Raw genomic sequence first — 12530 nt, 5'->3', positions numbered from 1 at the left:
ATGATAGCAAAATATTGGAAAATGAGGGGATGCCCATCTATTGGAGAATGGCCGAACAAGTTGTGGCATATGAATGTAATGGAATACTATTATACTGTAAGAAATTACAAGCAGATTTCAGAAAAACCTGGAAAGACCTACATGAATTGCAAAGTCAAGTGAGCAAAAGCAGAATATTGTACACAGTAAGAGCAATGTTGCATGATGATCAACTATGAATAATCTACCTCTTCTTCTCAGCAATGCAATGCATGATAGAAAATGCTTTCCATATCCAGAGGAAAAACTGATGGCATTTGAAGAAAGAATGGAGCATACTATTTTATTTTCTTTATCTTTTTTTATGTTTTTTTCTCCTTTTGGTCTGTTTCTTCTTTAAGAACATGACTAATAAAGTTATATGCTTTACATGATTACATAAATGTTATCTATTTAAAATTCTTATATTTTTAGGGAGAAGGAGGGAGAGAAGAAATTTGGAACTCAATACATTTTTAATGAATGTTAAGGAACAATTGAGTGGCACAGTGAATAGTGTATCCACCCTGGAGTAAGGAAAAACCAAATGCAAAACCAGCCTCAGACACTAGCTATGTACCAATTGCCTCTCTCAATTGTCTCCAAAAAAGTGAATGCTAAAAATTATCTTTACATGTAATTGCGGGGAGGAAATCATATTTTTTAAAAGAAAGAAAATTACCTAGAGAACTGAGAGATTTTAAGACTTATCAAGAGTCACACAGTCAATATTTATTAAAGACAGGACAAATTCAGGTCTTCCTGTCAACTCCTTCACTATTGCCCCATATATAGACATGCACAAAATGTAATAAGATTTGGTAGGAAGGACCTAATAGGCAAGAGATTAGAAAAGCTTCATATAGAAACTGCCATTTGATCTAAACTTTGGTAGAAATTTAAAAAAAAAACTTTTAGAGGCAGAAGAAAGAAGGTAATGGACTCCAGGCATAGAGAGTAGCCACATATGGGAAGTAGATCACCATTTTGAGAAATAACAAGAAGGCTAGTTTGGCAGAATGATAAGGAAAGTAATAATAATAATAATAGTTAACATTTATATGATTCTTATTAGGTTCCAGGCATTGTTAAGCACTTTACAAATGTTATCTCATTTGATTCTCACAATAACCCTGAGAAGTAGGTGCTGTTTTTCTCCCCATTTTACAATCAAGGAAACTGAAGCAGATAGAGATTAAATAAGTTACTTGCCCAGGTGTCTGAATCAGGATTTTAACTCAATTCTTCCTATGTTATGTATTCTACTATACCTTCCAATACATAATAAAGCTAGAAAGGTAGGTTAAAAACAGTATTTAAATGTCAAAGACAGATTATAACTAATTCTATCTATTATATAATTATATCTAATTATAGAGATTTTGGGGAACCACTAAAGTTTCTTGAGGAGAGGGATAATATGGTTAGACTTATGCTTAAGAAAACCATTTAAATAAACTATTTTAAATGATTTATATGTGGAAGATTTATTGGATAAATAAGGGACTTGGGCCAGAGAGATCAATTACAAGGATATTACATAGTCCAGGTGAGAGTGCTGAGGAAAATGGTGACTGTGAGTGAAGAGGAGACACTTTCCTTTTTTCTCTTCTTAATCCTTATGATCTGATTTCTGACTTTATAATTCTACTGAAATTGCTCTTACCAAAGTTACCAGTGGTCTCTGAATTGCTAAATACAAGAACCTTTTCTCAATACTCATTCTCCTTTACCTCTCTGCAGCCTCTGATACTGTTAATGACTCTCTCCTCCTTTATACTGTCTTGTCTCTAGATTTTTAGGACACCATTTTCTTCTGTTTGTTCCTCCAATCCATCTGATCACTCTTTTGCTAGATCTTCCTTCAGATTACAATATCTCTGCTCATGGATAACCAAAAGGGTTTTGTCTTGAGCACTTTTCACTTGTCCCTCCATTTTACTTCATTTGGTGATGTCATCAGTTTCCATGATTTAATTGCCATCTCTATGAATCTACTTATCTTTCCTTATTCTCTCTGCTGACTTCCAATTTCACAGCTCCATCTGCCTTTCATATATCTTGAAATGGATGTCAATAGACATCTTGAACTCAGTATGTCCCAAACAAAACTCCATTATTTTCCCCCTAAACACACACACACACACACACACACACACACACACACACACACTTTTCCTATTACTGAAGACAATATCATCTTCACAGTCTCTTGTGTTCACAATCTAACAGTCATCCTGAATTCCTCACTATGTCTCACATCCCACCTCATTTCCAAGTTCTTGCCAAGACTTGTTGATTTCATTTTTGTGACATCTCTAGAATAAGCCTCTTTTTTTGGACATAGCCATCGTTCTGGTACAAGTCCTCACCACTTAATGCCTTCATTACTACAATAAGCTCCTGATGGTTCCACTAACCTTTAATGTCTCTGCATTCCAATCCATCTCCATTCAGTCACTAAAGTGATCTTCCTGAAGCACAGGTTTGATTATGTCACACAAACACCCTACTCAATAAATTACAATGGCTCCCTACTACCTCCAGAATCAAATACAAATTACTATGTTTGTCATGCAAAGTTCCTAGACTTTTTAGTCTTCCAATATTTACTCTCCAATACATACTCTTCAATCCAGTAACCCTAGCCCCTGGCTGTTCTACAAATAATATGGTCCACCTCTCTGATCAGGGCATTTTCTCTGGAAGCCCCCATGCATGGAATGTTCTCCCTCTGTCATTCCATCTAGCAACTTCCCTAGCTTCCTTCACTTCCCATATTAAATCCTTTCTTTTACTGGAAGCCTTCCCTCCATTGCTTTCTTTCAATTATCTATTTATCTTTTTTTTAATTTGCTTATTTACTTTGTTGCATGTTATTTTTCCCATTAAATTGTAGGCAGGGATTTTTTACTCTTTTTTGTATCCCCAGCATTTAGCACACTACCTAGAATATGGTAAGCCCTTAATAAATGTTTGTTGAATGAACTGGAAAGGATTTTGTGTGTGCATTATCCTGCATTCATTTTTAATCAATACATATTTTTAGTTTGTATCAAAAGGTGTTTCTTATCTTTCAGATTTTCAGAGAACCATCCCAAGGTGGGGAAAAGGAGTATTGCTTAACTGGGTGAGACAACCAAGAGCAGAGTGCCAAGGCAGACTCATAAAATCCAAATTCCTCCAGACTTTCCCACAAGGTGAAGAAAAGCACTCCCATATTCACTGAGACTCTTAGAGTGAGGAGGGTAGTCTGAATCATAATAATGATATTTTCATTCCTCAAGTATTCTTACTATGAGACAAGGTTGAGTTATAATCTGCACTGATGGAAAGAGCAGCCACATCAGTGACCACAGATCCAGGTGAAATTGAAGAATAACATCATCATTATTCATGCTAAGATAAGAATCTCACCAATAACAACAACTCATATTAAGGGTGGAGTAATCCACTGTCAAGCCACCCAACTCCATTTATAGTAAATGTTAAAATGCTACCAATACTGTAACCAGGTGAAAAACACTTCTCCAATCAATCAATCATAAAACTTTGACTAAATATGGAAAAAATCCTTGACCAACAAAAGGGATATTACACAGAAAGAGTGTTTGAATTGGATAAGGAAGCTTATCCAGCCTGTATAAAATAAAGAAGCTAAAACAAGCTAAATCCTTGAGAAGGAATCATTTTGGGGGAGAGGGAGAAAGAGCAGAGACCCAGACCTTGGTCTTGACTTTGTTTTTGATCTACTTCCCTCCTTTGACCAAAGGAGGATCCTTTGAGCAATGAATCACTTCCCATGAGCCCTTCCTATAACTTCCCCACATTACTACTAGTTAAATCTTATGGGGCAAAGCCATACAAAGCTAATTGCTCTTTTCTTTGGCATCATTTCAATACTTGAAGCCAGCAATCATGTTCCTCCTGATTCTTTACTTTTTTCCAGTCTAAATAATCCCAGTTTTATTTATCAGTCCTCATATGACCTGGTTTGCCTTCTGGATTATTGACTTAGAGCTAGGAGTCGGGAAATACAGCCAACTCCATCATTTCACGCATAAGGAAACTGAGGGCATGAGAAATTGTGACTTATCCAAAGTCACATAACTAGTAAATAAACAGAAGAGCTGAGATTTGAACTCAGGTTTGGGAGATTTTTACCCCCAAATTCAGCATTATTTTATTATGTCATTCTGCAGAGTTGCCCCGAGTAAAGCAAGTAATAATATGCTGCATTCTATGCTATTCAGATGACATTTGAATTCGCAACCAGTTCGAAGAAACCTCTTTTTAGAAAAGATATTGATGAGCTGGAAAGTGTCTAGAAGGAGATAAACAGCATAGTAAAGGACTTCCAGAATGTGCCATAGGAGGATTAGTTACTAAAAATGAAAATGTTTACTTTGGAAAAGAGAAGGCTTGGGGGGTAGGCAATGGAGAATATTCTGTCTTCAAGTATCTCAAGGACAGTCATATGGAAGAGTGATTAGGCTTGTTTGGCTTGGCTCAAAAAGACAAAACTAGAAACGAGGGGAAAGTTTCAGAGAGGCAGGTTCATGCTCAACAAAAGGAAAAACTTCCTAACCATTTGTACCATCCCAAAATGGAATGAGCTCTCTTGGAATGGAGTGAGGTCTTCAAGAAAAGGCTGTATGGTTGGGGAATGTTGTATGTAGAGGAGATTCTTGTTCAGGTACTAGTTGGGTTTGAACAAATGTTTTCATGATTTCTTGTCCTGATTGAAATATGTCAGTTTTCTCACAGTACACATCGATATCTGTCAGTGTGGTAGCTCTGGGTCCTTATCCCATAACCAAGTACTTGACTTCAGAAAATAGAAAATATACACTCTAGCTTATCAACATTCTTCTTTAAAAGTAGCACTTAATTACCCATGCATATAACCTGTAAATAAAATGCTATTAAATAAAAAAAAAATAAAAATAAATAAATAAAAGTAGCACTTAAGTGCCCACTAATTGGGGAATGGCTGAATATGCTAGGGTATTTGAAAGTAATGGAATATTATTGAAATAAAAAAATTATGAACAAGCTGGTTTTAGAAAGGCCTGGAAAGATTTACATGAACTGATGCTGAGGGAAACAAGCAGAACCAGGAATACATTGTACATAGTAACAGCAAGATTGTGTGATGCTCTACTATGAAAGACCTGGTTCTTCTCAAGTGTTCAGTGATCAGAAAAAAATGAAACAATTAATTCAAAAAAAGTAGCATCTAGGACTGGATATAATACTCCAATGCAACCTGAACAGGATATATTTTAATGATCCTTGTCTCCCTTAATTTTTCTCTAAATTGGGTCGGTCCCTTGGAACTGGATGCTAATACAGATGTCATCTGAACAGCATAGAATATGTGGCATAGTGAAAATAATGCTGGATTTAGTGGTGAGAGACCCAAAACTTGAGTGCAAATCTCTGTTATTTGCCTACTAGTTGTGTGAATTTCACCAAATTACTATTATCAATACTGTATATAAATATAAGACTTTTTTGATGAGTAACATTCTAATTTCTTTTGAAGAAAGGAAAAAATCTGCTCAAATGATGAGTGACACATTCTATTTTGATCTTGGGATCTAATGAAATCTCAAGGTCTTTTTCCCCCGAATTGCTTTCCAGTCACATCTTCCTCATCTTATACTTGTACAGGTGATTTTAACTTTGCCTATGACCTTTAACCTTATTGAAAATAATGTTAATTCAAATCCATCATTTCATTCTGTTCAAGTTTTTTGGACCCAAATTCTGCCCTCTAATGAATCAACTATTCCTCCTTTCTTTGTGTCACCCATAAGTTTGATAAGTGTGTTACTTATATCCAGGGGTATGCTGTTAAATATTTAAAAACCAGTTCTCTGAAGGGGAGAAAATATACATAATATACTTTTAAATTTAATCTGTATTATTTACATTTTCTCTATCACTTTAAACCTACATAATCAACAAAAAATAAATCAAGTTCTATTTTATCAATTCAAAAGTATAGATGCTCACACTGAAAATTTAACACTATTCTCCCAAATCAGTACAAGTTTGCTACTAAACATCTCTGCTATGCCTCTATCAAAGTCACTAATAAAAATATTGTACAAAATTGGGCTAAAGAACTGAAATAATCGTAGGATACCATATCTGACCTTTCCTCTAGGTTAAAATAAATATTTTAATCAACTCTAGTTAGGTCTAGCTATTCCACTTATTCCAAATTAATCTCTCTCATCCATAGGATATCATGAGAAAATTAGTCAAATGCCAGTTTAAAATCCAGTTACATTCTAGCTAGAACATCCCTCTCATGTACCAAGGGATAGGTTCCTTGGTCTTTGAGCAAAGACTAGATAATTACTTGCTGGAGATACTATATAAAGGATTCTTATTCAAGCACAAGTTGGACCTGTAACTCTCTATCAAAAGGTAAATTAGGTTGGCCACAGCCTGTTTTTGATTAACACTTACAGGCTATTGATTCTTCCCTTGTCGATATTCACAAACTACATACATTCTAGAATTTTTAAAGGAACTGAAATCATGCATAACCTCTAAAAAATATTTTTAAAAAATAAAAATTAATAAAAAGAATTTATATCTCTAAACAAAATCAAGACATTTTATCTCCATCTCTTTCATACCTCTCCCAATCTACATGATTTTTCAAAGATCACAAATTTAATGCTAAAAGGAGATCAGTATGTCTATCTTGAGATATAGATTTCATCCTTTAGCTTAATGACATGAACTCTTTCAGGAACTGGATATCCTCATACCAAGCCTAAACTTTTTTTGGAATTAGACAACTTTAACACAGATTTACAAAAAAAAAAAGGGGGGGCATTGTGAAGAATTAAATACAAATAAAAACATAATTCTCCTCAGCAATAAGAATAGAAATAGAATGAATCAGGCATTCCCCTTCCCCACTCCCTATAGCAAAAGTTATGGAGTGATTTTCTCCTTTCATCTCTCCTAGAGTGTGATTCATATAGTTTTCAAAAACCCTTTATGTCTTGCCTGTCCTGTGCCCTGGCTATTGAATTTATAAACATTTACAGTAAGTTGCATTCATTCATTTGCTTTAATTTACATACCTAAAATCAGTAAGTTTACAATCACTTGAATCAAATGTGAGTTAAATAATAAACACTTTAGTGTTTTGAAACAAGAACTCAGTGTTAAAAAAAAAAAAAACACTATGCCATTGTTTACATTGTTGTTGCTCATTTATTTCAGTCATGTCCAACTCTTCCTTATACCATTTGGAGTTTCCTTAGCAAAGATACTGAAGTGTTTTGCTATTTCCTTCTCCAACTCATTTTACACTTATGGAAACTGAGGCAAAATTAAATGACTTGGCTAAGATCACACAGGTAGTAAGTATCAGAGGCCAGATTTAAATTCATGTCCTTACTCCAGAGCCAGAATTCTATCCACTGTGCCATCTAATTGCCTTCCTGCCTCGCAAGAGGCTCTTAATAATTGTTAACTAACATTAACAAGGTTAAAAAGGCAGTAATGCAAAAAATTCCTTAGGAGTTCAGGAATTCCTTCTCCAGTAAATTAATTTTATACTATTCTTGCCCAAAGAGCCTATCTCTGCATCCCAGATCAATCCACCTAGGAACAAAAATAATCCAAATTGCTCCAGATTTAAACTAAAACTTCCTTATAATACTATCTTGGTGTTGTGGAGATATGGTTGACTCACATTTCCTTAACTGAACCAATATCCTGTCCCATGAAAAATCATGAAATCAAATATTTTTGGAACAAAACACATTTCTAAGGGGTGAGGAAGACATGCATAACACAAAATTTCTGCCATGAAATATGCAGTGTAGATAACCTGTGACAGACTTAGTTCCTCTTAGCAATTCAGTGATCCAAGGCAATTCCAATAAACTTTGAATGAAAAATGCCATCCACATCCAGAAGAGAACTATGGAGAGTGAATGTAGATCAAAAAATACTGTTTTCACTTTTTCCCCTTCTTTTTTCTTCCTCTTGTTCTGATTTTTCTTTCCCAACATGACTCATAAGGAAATATGTTTTTTTAAATGAATGTACAAATATAACACAAATAAATTTAAAAATTTTAAGGATTATACAATCTAGTGGAGAAAATAAAACATATATGAAAAATTAACAAAGAATACAAAAAGAAGGAAGCAAAAGGAACAAGTATTGGCACTCTGCTAAATTCATTACAAAAATTGTCTCACGACAATTTTTCATATCTATAATATTTTATTTTACCTCTATTACATGTTAAAATACTTTTTAAAACTTTTTTTAAAGTTCTGATTTCCAAATTCTATTCCTCCTTTTCTCCCTTCCCTCCCTGCTACCTGAGAGGACAAGTAATCCATATAGTTTATACATCACAATAATCTTTTGTTTTATTTTTATTTTTTTCACAACAATCATTTGAGAAAGATTTTATTATATTATCTTCATTATACATCTGATGCAAAGGTCTTCTTGACAATTCAAAGATACCTGTAAAGTGCCAACTGAGTGCTATAGTCAAAAAAAAAAATGTCAAGTTCAGAGTCAGGAGAGGAAGTTGTGGGCTGGAGCTGTTGGAGAAGGCTTCATGGAAAAGAACATGTTCTCTCTTTTGGGGGGATGGGAGGAGGGAAGTGGACAGCTTGGAAAGCTACAAGTTGATCTTGTTATGAACTTTAAAAGAAGTCGCAACTGCACGTAATACAGACCTACAATAAGCCCCATGTATAAACCCCTCCTTCTTTTCTATAAACTATATGCAAATCCCCCATGCTATTTGATGTTTGTTAAGAATAAAAAAAAGAGTAATTATTCATAAAGTAAAGAAAAAGATATGCTTGTATAATTCTGAATTGGCCCTCTTGTTTCTTAATCGTAAATACACTGAATTAAATTACAGAAGAGGAAATCGAGGCATAAAGAAGTTAATTGATTTATCTAGGGTCACATGCTACAGAGCACTTGTCTGATCTAAGCTTTGAAATCTCATTTTTCTACCTTTCTCTGCTGTGCAATAATTGAACCACCAGAGTTCTTGGCTTTCATGACCTACTAAAAAGATAGCTTTCCCCCTTAACTCCTGAGAATTATTACTTAAATTCATTTCTCATAGCTGGATTTTTATTTCTATTTTTTTAATTCACTGAAGACTTGATTTCAGAATTACACATTTTTAGTTTTTACCTTGTTATTTCTTCCCAATATAAATCTTCAGGATGTATAGGTAGCAAGAAATATCCAGTGTATCATATGGCAATTGTGAGGAATTATGGATATAAACTATTGCACTTATATTCAAACTTGTTTTTCTATATTGATTATCCTAAACTGTATTCTTTCTTTTTTTCCCTAAAATATGAGAATTGAAAAAAATATAAAATAAAATAAAAAAATTTTAAATGAGAATTGGCTTGCTAGATAGGGGAAAAAGAGAAGGATATATTGAAAAATTGGGTTGACATTAAAACATTTTATTTTAAAAATTATTTTTTTAAAAAGAGCAAAAAAGTAAGCAATCAAGCCCTCAAAAGAAAGTTCTTCCTCCTTAAAAAGAATCAGAGAATTCTGTGATTCAAGCAAATCTTCATTTTAATATACTAAGTGGGACTTCCCCAACGCTCTTTGACAACCTCTTAAATTTCTGTCAACAAGAAGAATGTTTGCTAAGGTGAAAATAAACTTCTTCCTTATTCCTTAAAATATATTTATTGTAACCACTGTATTCATTGTAACTACTCTAGTCTAGAAAATGCCTAGCCCTAAGGATCCATCCTCAAGGTCCTAGCAATGAGGCACCTGCATTTCAAGAGCACCTCTTGAACAAGACTATAATTCTTAAACCAGGGGAGGAAAGGCACTCCCTTATTTCTCTTCTTGTATCAGCAACATAGTAAGTACCTTATCAGTTAGCACCATGCATGCACAAAGAGAAGCCTGTTTGAAAGGGAGCCAGATGATGTGATTTCTGCTGGTAGTTTCCTATCCTCTGTCAGTTCAGGCAGAGCCCTCGTATGGTATCAAGGGAAGCAAATCACATCCAGGCACACACCTAGGAACAGGTCCAACCTCTCCCTCCTCCCCCTTCTTGGCAAGGCTACAACAGCTGGCTTCGCCCACTCTAACAGCCAACACACTATGGACAGAACAGCCCAGCTGGGTTGTCGTTCTCAGGTTACAGCTATAGGACGTCCTACAGGGGCCCACCATTAGCACAAGTAGACCAGCCTCCTGCCATCCATCTTTTTCCAGCCTCCTCGAGGGTTTTTAACAGAGGGTGTTAGATTCCTTTTCTCTCAGGTTAAAAATGTGACCTAATTTCCAAAAGGACCACAAGTAGAAAACTCTCCACACGACCATGCACTCTGGGGTTTCGTGGAACTGGTCATATCCCTTGCCAGTGGGTGATGCTGGAGTCTGACATCAGAGAATGCTATAGGCATGAGATAGTGAATGGGACAAATTCCAAGAAAACGTCCCTTTTTTCCATGTTGGACCCCCAGAACAGTTTGGGGGAGGGCTCTGAATCCTTTGTGAAAAGCTTTCAAGCAAAACCAAAAGAAGTCTCTTTTGCTTGCCTCAGAAGACAGACGAATAGACAAAATAGGAAGTTTTTGGGTCCCTGCTTACTGTCAGTTAGTGATTTCCCTCTGAGATCATCTCTAATTTATCATGTGTGTATCTTATATTATATAGTTATCTTATGTCATCTCTCCCATTAGACTAGGAGGTTCTTGAGGGCAGAGTCTGTTTTCTCCCTTTCTCTGTATCCCCAGTTCTCCAGAGGGACGGACAGGTAAGTATATAGTGGACACTATTTTGTCGTTCAGTCATTTCAGTGTCCAACTTTCTGTGATCTCATTTGGGGTTTTCTTGAAAGACGTAAGTGGTATGCCATTTCCTTCTCCAGCTAATTTTACAGATGAGGAAACTGGGGAAAACAAGGTGAAGTAATTTTCTCGAGGTCACACAGCTAGTAAGTATCTGAGATCAGATTTGAACTCATGAAGATGAATCTTTTTAATATCATTCCCAGCATTCTATTCACTGTACCACTTAACTGTCCTGACAAGTGCTTCAGCAGTCACTTAATAAAAGTTTATTGATTTGACTTGACAAGATAATATAGGGGGATCAATAGTGCCAAGTGTCAGGATTCAGAGGAGAAGAGATCATTGTATCTTTAGTGGAATCAGTAGGGATATTTAGTGTTTCACTGGGCATTACTTCTCTTGTGGATATTTATATAGGAAAATAAAGAGGTTTACCATTAAATAAAACAACACAAGCTCATTGTTGCTCTTTTTGCCCCTTTGCTACTAACAGATAACATATAATAATAAAAACAGGAATAGAGAGAGATCAGGAAATGAAAGACAATGACCTTGATTCCATCACTTAGGATCATAGCAGGAATTCTTACCTTAGTCTAGTGAACCCCGCCCCCAAGAAGTCTGCTAACTTGGATTGGGGAGGAATTTATACAATTATCTCCACACCAAAGGAATAAAACCATGAGGATGCCACTCGAGGCAAAATTTGCCCCCATAACTGCCCTTTGAGAAGCAAGAATGATTGAATAGGTAAAGCTAGCCCACAGACAGAAACATGTGAGTTTTAAATGAAAAAACATTTATTAAATCCTTATTACTACGCTATGTCGGTGTACTAAGTACTTGAGGATTAAAAAAAAAAAGTGGAAAAAGACAATCCCTTTTCTTAAAGAGTTCCCAATCTAATGGGAAGACAAGCAAGTAAATATGTATAAACAAGGTATATACAGGATAAAAAACTAAAAGAAGGTTCAAATCTTGCCTCTCACACAAATTGACCTCCATAACCCAGTCCCCTTCTACCTTTCTAGAATTGTTATTCCTTACTCTCCAACTCATACTTTTTGATTCAGTGGTACTTGCTTCTTGGCTGTTCCACAAATAAGACGCTCCATCTCTCAGCTCTGAACATTTTCTCTGGCTGTCCCCCATGTCTTAATACTCTTCCTCCTCTACTCCAACTACTGATTTCCTTGGTTTCTTTTAAGTCCTAAATATAATCCCACCTTCTACAGGAAACTGTTCTCCATTCCTCCTAGTCCAGACGCCTTCCCTCTGTTAATTTTTTTTCTATTCATCCTCTATATAGTTTATATATCATCAATCATCAACATTTGCACCCTTAACTTTTGTGACTTCAAGTCTTCCCATGATTTTATAAGTAACCTTATTTTTACTTGCATGTTGGCAATCATTCACATTCCCAGTCATGAGTAGAGAAAAAAAGACTAGTGCAATGCAGACAAGTTTGTGGAACAGCTGGTACTCTTACTAGATCTTGTTCATTCTACTCTCTGAGCATTCATTGCATATTTTCATTGCCGATCCCATCATAGATTACAACTTCAAGGTTAAATGTCAACTCTGTTATTTTCCCATATTCTGAGACCCTTAAAAGTTCATGAAGCAGATTTCACTAACAAATTATTTCAA

This window comes from Sarcophilus harrisii, chromosome 1 (genome assembly GCF_902635505.1).
Source record: "Sarcophilus harrisii chromosome 1, mSarHar1.11, whole genome shotgun sequence".
Lineage (NCBI taxonomy): Eukaryota > Metazoa > Chordata > Mammalia > Dasyuromorphia > Dasyuridae > Sarcophilus > Sarcophilus harrisii.
The sequence above is the reverse complement of the archived record's forward strand: the minus strand, read 5'-3'. Positions refer to the sequence as shown.